General features: G+C 48.6%; 1 long non-coding RNA gene across 1 annotated transcript; it reads right to left on the bottom strand.

Moving 5' to 3' along the window:
• Positions 1-8,554: 8,554 nt before the first annotated feature.
• On the bottom strand, positions 8,555-12,944 carry LOC126535834 (uncharacterized). Its single transcript, XR_011895270.1, has 2 exons — positions 10,151-12,944; positions 8,555-9,374 (listed from the first exon to the last, which is right to left on the bottom strand). It is a non-coding gene; the product is annotated as an uncharacterized lncRNA (long non-coding RNA).
• Between the last annotated feature and the right edge of the window lie 4,977 nt (positions 12,945-17,921).

Here is a 17,921-nt window from a genome sequence, read left to right as displayed (position 1 = left end):
CAACAAGACCTGCCACCCTCTCGTTAATGCTATAGAATTCCTGTATGTTACCAGCTTATTATTAATCAGGAATCCGACTCCTAGTTCTCGTCTCTCCGCTAAGCCCCGGTAGCACGGTACGTTCCCGCTTTTTAGCACTGTATATGCTTCTTTTGTCCTCCTAACCTCACTGAGCCCTATTATATCCCATTTACTACCCTCTAATTTCTCCAATAACACTGCTAGACTCGCCTCACTAGATAACGTTCTAGCGTTCAACGCTGCCAGGTTCAGATTCCAATGGCGGCCTGTCCGGAGCCAGTGATTCTTAGCACCCTCTGCTGCGTCGCAGGTCTGACCGCCGCCGTGGTCAGTTGCTTCGCGGCTGCTGGGGACTGAGGGCCGGGGTTAGATTGCTGTATTCATATAGGAGGTTGTGGCCAAGTACTGCACCAGGGTGGCCAATCCTGCTCTGGTGAGAGAGTGCGTTACCGGTTCTGGTCACCGGGATCAGGCCGCACTCCAGGCCTGTTTGTGCAATTTTCTCAACACACGGTTTTTTATTGTATTTTCCGGTGGAGAATTGCGCGGCACCGGGATTTGAATCACGGTCCTCTTGCACTGGAGACGGATACTCTACCGTCCCCGCAGGAGTTAAATTAAAAATTAATTTATGGGGTTTTACGTGACAAAACCACTTTCTGATTATGCACGCCGTAGTGGAGGACTCCGAAAATTTCGACCACCTGGGTTTCTTTAACGTGCACCTAATTCTAAGTACACGGGTGTTTTCGCATTTCGCCCCCATCGAAATGCGGCCGCCGTGGTCGGGGTCCGATCCCGCGACCTCGTGCTCAGCAGTCTAACACCATAACCACTGAGCAACCACGGCGGGTCCCGCAAGAGTTGTACGCCTCATTTAACCTACAGTGGTGCCCTATTTGATCAGTCAAGGTGGACCAATCTGAGCTCGGTTATACCGCATGGATGGCACTCGGCTAGAGAACCTGGTATTTATGACTTGCGCATGTGTGGCCACACATAATTGAGGATATATAATTTTTTTTTAGGAGGGTTTCCGTACAGCCATAAAATGAAGGAAAAGACATTAAAAATAAAGAAAAAAAAGGGGGAAAGAAGGAACATAACATGTGATTTGAACTCGTGACCCTTCAATGTTGCCCGGAAAGGTAGCTCAGTCGGTTGGTTCGTCAAGCCACCGGTTACTTTCAAGCGCCATAGCTCCTGCTCCAAGCCTCATACTTATGTGGAAAGGGACTGATGTTGTCCGCGACAGTCGATTTTTGCTGATTCTGAGTGGTTGGAAGGCATAATTTCTTGAAAAAATGGCCGCCCGAGGAGAAGAGCGAACTCGAGCGGCTTTAGAGACTAGGAAAACTGCCTTAAAATATTTAGACTTGAGGGGAAGCTTCGTTAACAAACTATAACACGGCAATCAGCAGTCGAATATAATTATAACCCTAATAATAATTGTAAACATTCATCTCATCTATAGGATCTAATGCGCGCGCTGTTGCTTTGTCTCTGCGTGTAGTAGTTAAGAGAGCCAGTTTAAGGGCGGAGAAGTGGGAAGGTACTGAGCCCGGTGACCAGAACCGTTACCGGTTCTGGTCACCGGGCTCAGGCCACTCTCCAGGCCTGTTTGTGCAATTTTCTCAACACACGGTTTTTTTTCCGGTGGAGAATCGCGCGGCACCGGGATTCGAACCACGGTCCTCTTGCACGCGAGGCGGATACTCTACCGCCCGCGCAGGAGTTGTACGCCTCATTTAACCTACAGTGGGGCCTTATTTGATCAGTCAAGGTGGACCAATCTGAGCTCGGTTATACCTTTTCGTTTATCACTTTACAGGGACCCACCCCCCCCCCCCCCCCAAAAAAAAAAAACAGGAAGAAAAATCTTCTCCATTATGTATGGCCACACATGTGCAGGTCATAAATACCAGCTTCTCTTGTTGAGTGCCATCCGTGCGGTATAACCGAGCTCGGGTGCTCCTATCTAAGTACATATAAAAGGAGAATTTGTTTTTCTCCTCAACCACTGCACTAAATTTGACTAGCTTTGTTGCATATAAAAGAAAAACGCAGAATATAGTGACTGTTCGTTTCGAATTTTTTATTTATGTCCTCATTTTTTATTATAAATTGGCAAAAATCGCACATTTTCATAAAACGAAACTATCAGGTTTACAACTCTGCAAGTCAGCAACAAAAAATGCTAATACATTTCTTTGAATTGCATCTAGTAGTACATCTAAAGCGGACAAAATTGATATGTTACACATGAATCTAAAAAAATTAGTAATATGGAAATACAGCTTTTGCAGAACCTTCCTACATAACGTAACACATCCACGTAAGCTCTAAAATGACATATCGAATTTGTCCGTTTTCAATGGTCTAATGGATGCCGTTTACAGAACCGCGATATCTGTTCTTGATGCAGAGCTATGAATTTGTAAACTTCATGCTTCTATTTTTTTTTTCAAGCTTTCTAATATTTGATCATTCTTTTAACAAAATTCAGGACCTAAATCGAAATTCCGCTTCGAACTGTCACTAGAATTTACCTTTCTCCCTCACATGAAACAAATTTCATTAAAATCGGTACACGGGTTATCTCAGAAGAACGTTTTTGCATATTACATGTATTTGAATAGGCCGCGTGGGAGTTGGGCCCGAGCTAAATCTTCCTCTGAAGGGGATACGAGCCACTGATCCTGGCACTGCACGGCCGCCGGGATCGGCCCACACTTCTGCTGACAGATGCGGGCACGAAAAATGCCGACCAACTAGAGGCTAACAGCGTCGCTGTGTGAGAGAGAGAGCGATAAAGAGAAAAAGCAAGGAGGTTAACTTCTTGCCGTTTAGGTTAACTAGGCAAGGTTAACTGCTTCACAAATCTGTGAGAATATACCGCTTTAATACACGTTACCATGCTAAGAGTGTACGCGGGCTATTGCTTAAATAAAGCAGGCTAGGTGACTGTTTGTCAACATTGCGTTTCAAAGGGAATGCCATAAAATCATCATAATCATTAGCACCGTATCGTGCCATTTGTGACGCTGTATGACATGCGCGCCGCATAGCGTCAATACGTGGGAATTTTACATTGCAGTTGGTTTACATTCCACCAGATGTCCCGACATGTAGCTGTTGCAATAGCAGTTGCGCGCTGTATGTAGCTAGACCTGGTCAACTCAAGCAGTACAGATGATTATTTGTCACCACGGCATTTCGAATGGGAGGCCTATAAACGATCATCATGATCATAATCAACAGCATCATATCGTGCCACGGGTGAAGAGATGCGACAAGTGCGCCACGTTGTCTGGATACCTGTGTTTACTGTTCGGTAGACGTTATGGTGCCTCCTCGCAAGGTACGAACCACTGCTGAAGAAGCGAATCGTAGAGCTAAGCATGAGCCTGCAACCAGGCGACGTCGGGCTCGGCAGACTGCTGTGCAGAAAGCAGCATAAGCCGCAGCTTGCCGTGGACGCCGTGCGGACAGTTCCGATGGCTCTCGCGAAAGCGACACAAAGAGACTTCGCCTTGAATAGCCTCTAGAGCGTGCTGCCGAAAATGGAGTTTCTATGGAGACGCTCCTCCAGGTTACGCTGACTGTGCTGCGTGTGCCGCATAGGCCTGCGACATTTTATTGCGATAGTAATCAACCGGACAATCCAGGCGAATTTCTGCCGTCGCCGTCGGCGTCACCGTGACGTTCCGTATAAAGTTTACGGGCGATAAAATCGTGGCTGCGCGCCGAATATTGTATGTGTGAGTGAAAGCGTGCAAGGGCGAGCAAGCGAACGTCGCTCAATCTCGCGTGCGCGTGCGAGGAAAGCCAGGCGGAGACACGTCCTGTCCTGCTGCGCGTGAGGTACAGGGGTGCGACGATGGAGAGGGGCGTTCTGCGGTGGCTGCTGCTTAGGGCGCGGCCGTAAGGTCTCCGTACCTTGAAAGCGGTCTGCGACGCGGCCAAAGTGCGCGCATACGCGGGCCTCCCCGTTAAAGCGACCTGCGATGTCAGCAGAGTGCGCGTAGTGCCGCAGCTTCGTATGCGCTGTGTTTTCCACATTTCGTTCGCGTTCAAGCGACAGAGAAGAAAGAGAGAAAGAGAAAACAAGGGTAGGAAAGGCAGGGAGGTCAACCAGAACAGCATCCGGTTTGCTACCCTACACTGGGGGTGGGGGAAAGGGGAATAGAAAGAGGAAGAAAGGGAGAGAGGAAGCACTGAGTACGTGTGGGAGCGACACCATACACGAGGACACTATAAACGGTCTGTTAAGCCCGTGCACTTCAACTACCGCACTAGTGCACGAATCGCTTTTCGAGCTAGTGACGGGTGTGGCCACGGTCCGAGTATCTTTGACTCGGTGAAACATCTCGAGTCCAGTCTGCGTAAAGTTGCCCGCAGAGAGAGGCGTTGGACATCGTAGCGAGGGCAGGTACACAATAGGTGCTCGATGGTCTCCTCGCACCCACAGGAGTCGCACATCGGGCTCTCGGCCATTCCCATACGGTAGGAGTATGCGTTCGTACGCCACTCCCAGCCACAAGCGACACAACAAGGTTGCTTCGCCGCGGGGAAGGCTAGATGGCAGTTGTAGCCGTAGCGTGGGGTCCAGTTTACGTAATCTGCAATTTAGGCCACTTGAAATCCAGAGATCCTGGGACTTCTTACGCGCAAGTTGGCGAAGTTCTCTGGCAGCGTCCGACCTCGCTAAAGTTGTTGGACGCGTCTTGGTATCTTCGTGGGCACACCGGGCAGCCTTGTCAGCTAGGTTGTTGCCGACGATGCCACAGTGAGCAGGAATCCACTGAAATATAATGTGGTGTCCACTTTCCAGAGCATGGTGGTGCAGTTCCCTGATTTCAGATGTCATTTGCTCGTAAGTTCTGGGACGTAATGCGGACTTGATGCTGTGAAGGGCTGCCTTTGAGTCACAAAATACGACCCATTTCTCTGTAGGCTCTTCGGTGATGTACATCATAGCGGCATGGAGAGCTGCAAGTTCTGCCGATGTAGATGTAGTCGTGTGCGACAATTTGAATTTAACTGTAACGTTCTTGGCTGGAACGACGAATGCGGCAGTTGAGCTGGTAGGTGAGGTGGAACCATCGGTATATATATGTATGCGGTCATGATACGTCTGGTGCAGTAATATGAGTGTAAGTTGCTTCAGAGCCGGCGATGGATGATTGGACTTTTTTATAATTCCAGGAATAGCAAAATTCACTTGAGGCTGTCGCAGGCACCACAGGGGAGAGGAAGGCTTCGCCGCCGGTGTAAATGATGCCGGTATGTACTCATGATGAGCGCTAATAACTCGTGAAAAGGTCGCTTGAGGTCTCTCGGCTGGTAGGGAAGCCAAATGATGGTCGGGGATCCTTGACAGATGGCGAATGTGCGCTCTGAGAGAGTCGACAGCTACATGTGTCTGGATTGTATGGTCTCCTGCGATGGCGATTGTTGCTGCTGTTGAGGTGCACCTAGGCAGCCCTAAACACGTGCGTAGGGCTTGACCTTGTATGCTCTCCAAGGCGCGAAAGTTCGTCTTGCACGCATTTGACAATACTGGTAGGCTGTAACGAAGGAGTCCGAGAAACAAAACCCTGTACAGCTGCAACATAGAATGGACTGGTGTACCCCAGTTTTTCCCGCATAGAAATCGGAAGACCTGAGCAATGGCGACTAGCTTCTTCTTCAGATAGACGCAGTGAGGGCTCCATGAGAGGTTGCGGTCAATGATGACGCCCAGAAAGCGATGCGTCTTAACATAGAGTACAGCTTGACCATTGATCGTAACAGGATACGATGACATTTGTTTCCGCGTAAAACCAAGTAATGCGCACTTTTCAGTAGACACACTGAGGCCTTGCTCTCGGAGATAAGAAGCCGTCATGGTTGCCGCCCGCTGAAGCCTGGCTCTTATCTGAGGGCGAGTCACCGCAGAGGCCCAGATGCAAATGTCGTCGGCGTATATTGAGACATGTACTGTCTGCGGTAGGTAATCCGCTAGTCCTACCAGGACGAGGTTGAACAGAATAGGGCTCAACACTCCACCCTGCGGCACACCACGGCAGATGGAATGGTCTGAAGTTGGGCCGTCTTCGGTCTGTAAGAAAAACGCCTCTCAGTCAAATAGTCCCGAATCCATTGATACATCCGGCCACCAACTCCAACAGCCTCAAGTGAGTTTAGTATGGCCTCGTGGGCGACGTTGTCGTATGCTCCTTTTATATCCAGAAAAAGTGCCGCAGATAGGCGCTTGAGGCTTTTTTTGATTTTGGACCCATCTTACGATGTCAATGACGAGCGATTCACGAAGGTCAATTGGCTCGCTGCTGCTACCGCGATGCCTCATTCCAGCGTTTTTAGAGCGCTTTTCGCGCTCATCGAGTGAGATATGTTCATGCTTACCTGTGCGCGCGTGACACCGTGCCTGTTAATTTAATTGGTAAGCGAATGTTGGCAAGTTGATACGGCCAATAAAACTAGTTTCCTTACTTCGTATAGCTATCTACTAATTTGCTATCGCCATCGGCGCTTCGCCTTTCGTGGAATCTGCGACTTTTTTTTTCGGAGACCTAGAAAAATTGCGTGGCGTACAGCCGATAAATTCAGTTCTCAAAGTTCACAATGCACATCAATACGCTAAAACTAAACCGGTACTGCCTAATAGCGGCCATTTATAAACTTACAAATTTTTATTTGGCGCTGCAGACACTTGTAGCTCCTATGCTTCCGTGCAGAAATCAATAACAATAAAGGCTAGCCTTTTCATTAAACCTTTAATGGCTGAGCCCTAATATTTTCCGGTTAGAATACTCCCAAACTGTTTGGCCGAATGGTTTAGGCGCATTTCACAGTTTAGGAGCATATTTTCCGTCATCCTCGCATTAAAATTTAGGGGCCATAATGTAGCCGTTGTGCGCGCTGGCAACAAAGATATTTACATTTTATTTCTATGCATTGCGACATAGATAGGTATTCTCCTGAATTTGCATATATGTTTCTTCTGGAGTACCCCAGTGAAAGCGTGCCTGACCACTGTCGGCGGCGGCGTGACGTTCGGCGTGAAGTGCCGGTGAAGCGAGATCGCGGCCGCGCGCTGTTTCCTGTAGGTGCGAGGGCAAGCATTCTAGGGTGAGCCGAGAAGGGTGGTGGCTTGGTGCGATGACATCTTCTCGCACGTGGCCACTTTTCGCGTTTGGCGATTTTATCGCTAAATATACTCCGTCGTTCCCGTTTGCTGCGCACTTTGTGCACCAGCTCAACGGAAATATAACATCCATGTCTTATATTTGCGAACGACCCGGAGTGCAGCAAAAAGGTCGGCAAGAGCTTTGCTGATCTCAGCCATTATTCTAAAATTTGTGTCTTCGTGTGAAACGGTCTTCAGGAAATTTTCTGATGCACCAGACGTTTGCAGTCTAAATAATTTGTTCAAGTTGAGAAGAAGCCTGCTCAAACTCAGTGTGTCATTTCCAACAAATCCATGCACTGAGCATCCAGATGTTAGGAAGATGTTCTTGTGGAGTTTTGTCTTATTGCGGCTCAGCATTTGTACTGATTGTATCAGCCAGATGTAATGAGGGAGATGGAATTTGGAAGCAAAACCACCGCAGGTGTAAACTTGAACTGATTTGTTTTGATACTAATACTAGGCATATAAACTTGAGCTTTGCTTCGTCAATGCTCTCAAGTTTGTGTGCATGGTCTCCTGTGCCTTCAGACAGGGCGAACGTGTTGGTGAGCTGCTTTGAACTAAATTTTGGTTTTCGGGTTGTCTGCCGCTGCTTTTACTCAAGTGACCGCTATATCGAAGTTTTCCGGGATTTTTAAAAATTACCAGAGGCCAACAGCATACTCCTTGTCTTTGAGCTGGTATATTGCAAGAGGCTGACAAGAGCATGAGAAATAAAAAAGAACATATTAAAACATTGAAATTCGCTAAATAAATGGTCCCTCAAACGGTTCGGACAAACTTTGTAGACGCGTAGGATACAGCTAAAGTAAAACACAATGGCCACAATTTTAGTGAAGCGTCTCATATTAAGAGAGTTATTAAGAACAATTACAAGTTACCCTCCTCCATAACCATGCTTTTTCACCTCAACTCGTTCGCCGAGTGATAGGTGTTAGGCTTCTCCTTCACTGGTTATGCGTCATGATGTGACGTCGTGTCGACTACTTCCGGTTGTCTTGGAGCCCGCGCCTGAAGCCTCTCGAACCTCGCTGCAAGGCGCCTGATCGTCGATGCCCTGCGACAGCTATCCAAGGAGCGTGAGTTCCAAGCGTTCTGTCGTAGCGCCTAGCGTGTCCGGTATTCCGGTAACCGCGGGCGAGCTCGGCGGTTTGACGGTTGGGTGGAGTCGTAAACTAAACTAAAAGACCTCGACCCATACTACTACCGCTGTGGTGAAGGGGTTTGCCATAAACGTGATCGGCCTAAACAACCTGCACGGTGCAGCCACCTGGTGGCGCAGTGCTTCACCAGTCAAACACAGAGTGCATCGAGTGGAGCAGACGACGACACGTCGTGTGTCACTTGCTGGGCAAAAGTGAGTCCCCGCGTTTATTCAGCACTGGTTTTATACACGTTGTGAATAGGCGGGTAACGCCCTTATCACATGGGGGCGTATCGTGCCATGAACACAGAGCGCTGCATGCTGAGCAGATTAGATACAGATTACGATACATCCCCCTTCGTAACGAAAAAAAAAAAAAAAAAAAACTTAGGACAAGGAGCGCTTTTAGCTCGGGAGAACAAAAAGAAAGTTAAAGAATCACTGCACATCCAAAACTACAGCAAAGATCAGAGCACTGAATACAGTCACGGCACTTGTTGAAAGTTCGCGTCATACATTAAGCGCCGAGGTGGTCTGCGTTGTCTTGTAGTCCTTGGAGCAGCTGCTTGTTGCGGAACTGTCGGCACAATGCTCGCTGTGCTGTTTGGGTTTTGCGCCGCCTCTGGGTCGTGTTGTGTGCTGGCAGGGGCAGCGTATTCTTGAAAAACACCTTCGTCGTCGTGAGGAGGACCGCTAAGGCGAAAAGATTCTCTGGTTGGCAGCAGATGCTCGCGGTTGCGTCGCAAGAGTTGCCCGTCTTCAGTCATGACAACGTATGACCTTGGTTGACCAGACGACTGAAGAACCCGAGCCTTTCTTCTCCATGATGAGCTGTCTTTTATTCTGACCGTTTCGCCGTTGTTGAGCGGTGCGAGTGGCCCTCTTGAGTAGTCTGTTTGCTGGCGTTTGTCAACCCGCCGGCTTTGTCCGACCTGAACGGTTGGTAGAGTTGTTCGCAGCGAGCGTCCCTGTAATATTTCGGCTGGTGACCAGCCGCATTCCAGTGGAGTTGACCTGTAAGCGAGAAGACCAAGCCAAAAGTCTTGTTTAGCTTCAGTTGTTTTCTTCAAGATTCTCTTGACTACTTGTACCCCCTTTTCGGCGAGTCCGTTGGAGCGGGGAAAATACGGGCTTGAGGTCACGTGTTTGAAATCGTACACTTTTGAGAACATGGCAAATTCTCTACTGGAAAACTGAGGCCCGTTATCAGTGCATACCTCTACAGGTATGCCATATCTGGAAAATATGGCACTTGCTGCATCTACAGTAGTTTTTGCTGAAGTGTCTACGAGCTGTTGGACTTCGGGAAAATTCGATAGGGCATCATAAACACACAAGTAGGACCGACCTGCGTGGCTAAAAATGTCCATGCCGACGCGGTACCATGGTTGGTCTGGAACCGGACGCATAATCAAAGGCTCTTGCGGCAACTTGTAAGCGTACTTTTTACATACAGAACATGCCTGTGCAAACGTCTCGATATCAGTGTTCATTCCTGGCCAGAACACCAGGCGCCGTGCCCTTTCTTTGCACTTGTTAATTCCCATGTGGCCTTGATGAGTTCTGGCCAACATATCGCGCCTCATACTGGCCGGAATGACAATCTTACAGCCTTTCAAGAGAACCCCTTTTACTTCCGATAGCTCAGCGGCAAAAGGCTTGAACGGTTCTTCAATTGGTTGCCCGTTCTCCAGGTGCTTTAGCACAGCGGCGAGCTGCGTGTCCTTTCGTGTCTCGGAAGCCAGTTCTTTCCACATGGTTTCGCTGACAAGAGAATCAACCACACTTACTGCGTGCACTTCGACGTCGTCGTTGTTGTTGTCTGCGTTATCTGCTGCGCCCTTAACGGAAGCCCTGGACAGCATGTCCGCCAGTAGGAGCTGTTTTCCTGGAACATAATGCATTAAAATGTCATAGCGTAGCAGACGCAAAAAAAATCGCTGCAGTCTTGGCGGCATGTCACCGATCGCCTTCTGTGATATGGAGATCAACGGACGATGGTCAGTCTCAACGACAACCTTCCGCCCATACATGAAATGGTGAAATTTCTCGCAGCCGAAAACTATGGCCATTGCTTCCTTTTCAATTTGTGAATAGCGTTGCTGCGTATCAGTAAGCACTCTGGAGGCGTACGCAACCGGTTTCCATGCACCGTTGTGATACTGCAGCAAGGCAGCACCGATTCCGTTTTGTGACGCATCGCATGATAACCTGGTTTCTTTTTCAGGGTCAAAAACTGATAGCAAGGGCTGCTTGCTAAGGCTGTCGCACAGCGCTCTCCACTCTTTTTCGTGATTTGCCGACCATTCGAAAACAGTGTCTTTTTTTAGCAAGCTTCTGAGAAGCGTTGTCCTTTCTGCTAGTGTTGGCAAAAACTTTCCAAAATAGTTCACGACACCCAGCATGCGTTGAACTGCTAGTTTATCACTAGGGGGTGCCATCTGCAACATGCACTCAACATGGGATGCATTTGGACGGATTCCTTCTTCGTTTATTACGTCGCCCAGGAATTCAATTTGTTGAACGCCAAACTCGCACTTTGCTGGATTGAACGTAAGGCCCGCACGTTCTGCCGCTTCTAGCGCTGATCTTAGACGTTGGTCGTGCTCTTGTTGGGAATTGCCCCACACGAGTATGTCATCGACATACACTCTAACGCCAGGAAGCGCGTCAAAAATTTCACTTAGGGTTTGCTGAAATACTTCGGACGCTGATGATATTCCGAAAGGCAGTCGCAAAAATCGATAGCGGCCGAAGGGTGTCGCAAAAGTGCATATCCTAGACGTCTCGTCATCTAAGGGAATTTGGTGAAACCCTGCGTTTGCATCTAGGCGAGTGAATACTCTTGCGCCGGCCAGCTCGGCCTCTATGTCTTCCCGCCTCGGCATCGCGTAGTGCTCGCGCTTGAGGCACTCATTTATTTTCCTGGGGTCCATGCAGACTCGCAGCTTCCCGTCTTTCTTTCGTACGATAACAAGGGGACTCACCCAGTCTGTTGGCTCAGTGACTTTTGCAATTATTCCGGCTTGTTCCATACGTGACAACTCCTCCCGAAGTGGCTCCTCTAAAGCCAGTGGCACTCGACGAGGTCTCTGAACCACTGGCGTGGCGTCCTTGCGAAGCACCATGTGGTATACTCGTTTGACGCAGCCGGTGCCAGTGAAAAGGTGACGAAAGCTGGCAACCACTTCTTCAGAGCTGTTTTGCGACACGCTGTTCACGCGTGAAATCAGTCCCAGGCGTTCACTCGCCTCAAGTCCTAGGATTGCTTGGCGCCCCTTTCGTGCCACGAAAAAGCTCAGCATGGCAATGCAACCATTTAAAGAGACTTCGGCCCGCATGACGCCAATGTGTTTGATTACATCTCCGCCGTAGGAGCGTAAAATCGCGCTGCTGGGGTACAGGGGCGGCTGTGGGTTCATTTTGGCGTATAATCCATAAGGCAACAAATTTGCCTGCGATCCCGTGTCAACCTTTAACTGAACTGCCACGTTCTTGATTTGGACTTCCACCGTCCAGTCATGCTTGCTGGACACATTCTTTGCGGATACGTCGAGAATCTCGAAATCGTCTTGGCCGCTTTGCAACTCGCCAACAACTGCCGTCGCTTTACAACATCTGGCAAAGTGGTTTTTCCGCTGACATCTCCGGCACGTTTTTCCAAAAGCAGGGCACCTTCTTGGGGAGTGTTTTCCGCCGCAGTTTCGGCAGTCATAACGTGTCTGTTCTCGGTTTTCGCGGCTCGTGCTAGTCCTGCTGATAGGATGCACTTGGTGTTCCTGGTTCCACATTTCCTTGTGAGTTGCTGATGCTTCAGCTGCTTTACAGGCTTGTTCTGCCTTCTGCAGGGTCAAGTTGTTGTCCCTGAGGAGCTTTTCACGTACCGTGTCGTCATTTATCCCGAACACAATTTGGTCCCTGACCATCGATTCCGCCAAAGCTCCAAAGTTGCAAGCACGTGCTTGATTCTTCAGGTCTCGTAAGAAATGCTCCACTGGTTCGCCAGCAGCTTGGATTCTTCTCCTGAACATATACCGCTCGTGAACCTCATTGGTCTGTGCAATGCAATACTCATCAAATTTTTTCACCACTGTGGCATAGTCGTCGTTCTTCTCGCCTGCTGCAAACGTGAAGGTGTTAAAGACTTCAATGGCCTCTGCGCCCGCGACGCTCAAAAGCAACGCTGTCTTCTTGGACTCAGTCCGAGGCTTTTCTGCGCCCTCTGACGCCGTGAGGAAAATTTCAAACCTTTGTTTGAAGAGCTGCCAGTTCTTGCGCAGGTCGCCTGTTGTAAGGAGCGGCTCCGGTGCTTTGAGGAAATCCATTTTCCGCCACAGGATCGCTGGTCTTCACGCGTCGTGCAGGAAGTGCATTGCCATGCAATCCCACTTCTGACACCATGCATCGAGTGGAGCAGACGACGACACGTCGTGTGTCACTTGCTGGGCAAAAGTGAGTCCCCGCGTTTATTCAGCACTGGTTTTATACACGTTGTGAATAGGCGGGTAACGCCCTTATCACATGGGGGCGTATCGTGCCATGAACACAGAGCGCTGCATGCTGAGCAGATTAGATACAGATTACGATACACAGAGCTACTGTTGCTGTAACCAAGTGTAAAACATTTGAAACCTTTAAAAAGCAACGTGTTCACGATTACGTTCCTGCCGAAAATTTACACCAGTAGGAAAGTAGAACACACGTAGTTACTGCTATATTAGGTCTGCGTTTAACTGGTTACGCTCTGTGCCACCAAGTGGCAGCACCATGCAAGCCGCTCAAATTTGCGCCTCCGCTCATGTGGTAAAATGTCGAGTCCGCTAACTCTTGCGTTCACCCTGATACCGGACATGCTAATACTCTCTATTGTGGTCGTAATCATCCTGCGTAAAGTGACATACGCAAACACGTAGATGCCTGCGCTGATTGGATACCGACAGCCCGATGTGCTGTAGCCACTCCGCTCGCATGTTGCTTTGTAGAAGGACACGATGTCGCAGCTTGACATGTCGCCGATCGCTAAATTTGCCGCCCACAACGTAACAAGGGCGATCCATGGTGCTCACGAAAAGAAAGCTCGAAACCGACAGCGACCAAGCAGCTTGCGTCAACACGGAGAACGTTGCAACGCAAGCAGACCACACTTGCTGTGTCGAAAGTGCTTGAGTGGCGTGATAAACTGTGGCTGTGTTCTTTTTCTGTTACTTATATTTTCTATATAAACAAATTAACCAACATCCCATCCATTAAGAGGAACATTTGTTCACCATACAGTTGGAAATGTTATCGATGACGCGATATGGGTAGCCAATCGGATAGCTCGCCCAATTGACGTCAATTTGACTAAGCACGTCAATGCCTTTTTTCATCTTCCTGGGGCTGCCCTCTGCGGCGCGCAGCTGAAAACGTTTTGGAAGGTTGCCGGTGCTTCCGACGCTTGACTTGTGTACCTGCGCCCACGTTGAGTGCGCGTCGGTTGTGTGTTTCATGAAACATTATTAATGACTTCTCCGGGGCAGCATGGTTTTCCTAGAAGCCACGTAGCCCTCACGGACTGCTGTGTGAGCAGGCCTGAGTTGCGATATTGTGTAAACAGTGGGGCCGATAAAGGCACGCCGAGTTTCGTTTGCCGGCACAGCTGCCTTTGAGCTCGTTGTCGCTGATTTCTGCACATGGCGCGCGCTTTTTGTATTCTTTTGAAGCGAAGCTTTCTTTGCCTTTTCTTTTGTCTTTCCCACTTCTGCTGCTGTCCGGCACACCGCGTCGGGGAGGGTTCAGTGCGTGTATATACATAGAAGGAGCGTGCCAGAGAAGAGACACGAGGAACTCGTTTGGACCGCACCGTGTCGAACGTGCACAATGCAATGTCCTCTGGAGCTCCCGGGCCATCGTCACTTCAGCCTCTTGACAGCTGTAATTTTCTAACCTTTCTACCACTGTGCAAGTCCAGAGGGAAGACAGAATGGAAGAGAGGAGGGGGAGAGGAGGCAGAGATCAGGTACAACCAACGCAGTCGCGAAATGAGTGAATACCAGCCTTGCCACTCTTCGCTCGCAGTTCCCATACAAATATAAGGGGGGGGGGGGGGATAGGGAAAAGGTGATGCGAGAAGGCAAGGAAACGCTCGATAAACTTTAGTTCAAGGTACGGTACGGTGCGTTTCTGCTATTCTATCGGTCAGTTTACGGTAACCGTAGACGACAAAGCGCATTAATTAAAGCGCACCGCAGGGTCTGGGCGAATAAGGGAAGTGGTGGCACGTCCAATCAACACTTTTATGTCCGCCGCGATAACTTAGCGGCCATGGAGTTGCTCGAGGTCGCGGATTTGACCGAGACAGTCGCATTTCGACGGGGGCGAAATAAGAAACGCTGGCGCACTTTCATTTAGGAACACGTTAAAAAAGACCACGGTGCCAAAATTGATCCGGAGTGCACTATTACGACCTGCCTCATAATCCTATTGCGCTTTTGGCACTTACAACTCCATAATCCAATTCGTTTAATGCTTCTGCCACGATGCATTGTGCCATGTGAGGCAATGACAATGCTCAACCCTCTCAGAGGTTATGAAATTTGGCGCAGAACAACGCCTTAAGCAAAGACAAAGTTATTTGTGTACTACGTAGACAAATAGCAGTGGTGCACGCAAAGTGACGGTTAACGTCAACTCACCACTCTTGTGTTGGACAAAACTTTGAAGAAATTAAACATTCGCCGTCAACATCAATGCTAATTATCGTCAATCAAAGCAAACAGCACAGAAAGCTTCGCTTACATCGATTCCTGCAGTGCATGGGATGTGCATGATTTTTCTTTTTGCATATTATTTAGACATTTCGCATACTCAAGAAATCTTCTAGCGCAGCCTTCCGCGCCGTATTTATCAATGTGGTGCACTTGTTTACATCGACATCTACAGCCGCAGGTTGTTGTTAGCGTCAAATATTCTGGAAAACTTGCATCGCTGATATGAGATAATGTCAAAACGTATCAAAACATACATATCTGCGCGAATATACCGTGTTGTTCCACCCGGAGACGAGTCAAGGGTGGTGAGCCGCCGAATCACTTAAACAACGGCAACTGTGACCTACATACATATGTTACGCGGGCCGTTAATTTATTACTGATTCTTGCTTTTCTTTAGGGCCATCATACTAACAATTTGCGCTTGCTATAAACCATTATTAGAGAAATGTGTGGTCACATAAGCGCATAATTACAGGCCGTGTTGTCCTCCGCGAAAACGCGGATGCCATCACTGACACCGTTGGCATAACTAAGCGATGCGGTTGTTTATGCTGCTGTTTGCCGAATGCACCGGCTCTTGCTTGCCGTTTAACGCAGAGTTAAACAGTGAATCTCTGAAATTGAGAAATGCGTATGCATAACAACACGTAAAAACCCACCCATCTATGTAGCGAATGTGACCGGCAGCCTACGGGTGCGGTGACGTACTACAGTTGTTTGCTCAGCGCTGTGTCGGCGCTTGCGGCATATTGTGTGCGCGCCGTGCGAAGTGAAGAGTGCTTGATTTCAAATCGTTAAGCCCAGAACCGAACTATAACAACAGTTTCCTTCGTCCTTACTGCTTACTTTTCGGTTCCGGTCCGGCGGTAGCGGGTGCACGAACTCGACGGCGCCAGGCTTACCCTTCGCTGAAGAAAATCAACGTTGGCTCGAACTTCATGTGCAGGGCTTGAGAGGGTTGAAGCTTCTGCATTTCAACTTGGTAAGCGTGTTCGACTCACTTTGAGCGCAGATAATTATATGTACAAACGAAGGCGCTGTCACGTTGTCGGTTTAACGGCCGATCGCGCAGGGTTCAGTGGAACGATGGTTGGCACACTGATTTTGTCAGCGCCGTTGACAAGAAAGCCCGTCGCAGTACGACAACTCGCGCTCGTCGGCTGTATCGATGTCGGCCGAGGATGATAAAATGGTTTCAGCGACGCGCAATAGTCGGTCAATCGTTGGCGTGAGCAACTTGTCGGTCTCGTATCGACCCAGTGTTACCGCGCCTTAAACGAGTACGTTAAGTCAGGCACGTGCTGCCACCACCAGCAAGTGAGGGCAGACGCTGCAAGAAGACTTCGTCAACATCCTGATGTTTTTAAGTGTCGCCCCAAGTGTAACGCGTGGGTTTTCCGTTATGACGAAAATTAGACAGCACCGACCAAAAAAAAAAAAAGAGAGGAAAGATGGAATGACGTTAAATCTGCTAAAACGCGGCATCTGTATACCTAGCTCACGGTGCCGCCCGGACAACTCGGACAAAGCGCTGACCGCCTTCTGTGTTAAAGTGGAACTGCAGGTTTGCGCTGCACACATTTACGGCACCGCGCCGACGTCGAGCTACCAGTGGAGTTTCAGGGCGGCACACGACACGAGTGTTTGCTGCAGCGCACGTCCGAGCGCCTTTTCTTCTTTTTCGGGGGACTTACCGGCGCGCGACCCCTCCAAAGCATTTCGCGACTAGTCCGCTGGGCAGGGCGCATGCGCCGTCGCGCCACAAAGAAGGCGGATTGGGAAGGGCAGGCTGAAAGCTCAAGGCAGCGCCGCCGCTGCAATAGGTGGGGATGAACATTTCTAAAATATTATAATAAATTATGGGCATTACGCGAAGCGCCTAAATCAGTAAGTTCAGCAGCAAACTCAGTAAGTTTGTAAAAATCGTCACAATTGTTTCATGGTCCCTTTAAGTTCATAGTTAATTACTTTGAGGCACATGTTGCAATTTACGAATTGTAGCTGGCGGGCTTGCAAAACGTATTCACTTGAGATAAACCTGCAGGATGACCCCAGTTTCGATACATTTCCCGAAGTGTGGGAAGAAATACGTGGTTACTTTTGCGACCCAATGCATAAAAGAGAATTTTGTTAAAAAAGTAAGCGGGACAAGTAAATTTTTACGGCCAGTTGGATGACGCACATATCCAATTTGGTGTTATTGTGGAAATTCATTCGAAGTGGATACGCCTTGCAAGCTTGCAATATGTGCCGTAATTAATTAGGAAGTCCATTAGTCATTTTAATTAGTTGAATATGTGTTTTGATTTCTCGTGCAAGTAATGTCCACCTGAGCAATCCATATTAGTCAGTAGAATAATCTTATCTGCAACGGGCGATTTTTAAAAATTCCGGGAGACATAAAAATGCTCGTATATTTTGGCAATAATCAACCTCTTTCTTGTAGTGAGATGTAACTATGTCTCTCTTTCTAAAATTTCTGTGGTCATTATAGGTTGTTGCATAGGGAAATAAGGCAAAGGTGTTTCTCATCAAAATATTAAGGCAGCATATCTATAGTGATTCTGCCTTTCTCTTAATTATTAATAAGTATAAATTGTGTGGTTTTACAGGCCAAAATAACGGTCTCATTTGCGTAGTGAGCAAGTTCGAAATAATTTTGACCACCTGTGGTTCCTTAAGGTACGTCTAAATATAGGTGTACGAGGGTTTTTGCATTTTTCCTCGTTTGAAATTCAGCAGCCATGGCCGTGAGCGAAGCCGCGACCTCGAGCTCGCTTTTTGACACTCGCATAGTGTGTCTGCGCGA

This window comes from Dermacentor andersoni, chromosome 6 (assembly GCF_023375885.2).
Source record: "Dermacentor andersoni chromosome 6, qqDerAnde1_hic_scaffold, whole genome shotgun sequence".
NCBI classification, from domain to species: Eukaryota; Metazoa; Arthropoda; class Arachnida; order Ixodida; family Ixodidae; genus Dermacentor; species Dermacentor andersoni.
This window is presented reverse-complemented; position numbering and strand designations above follow the sequence as displayed.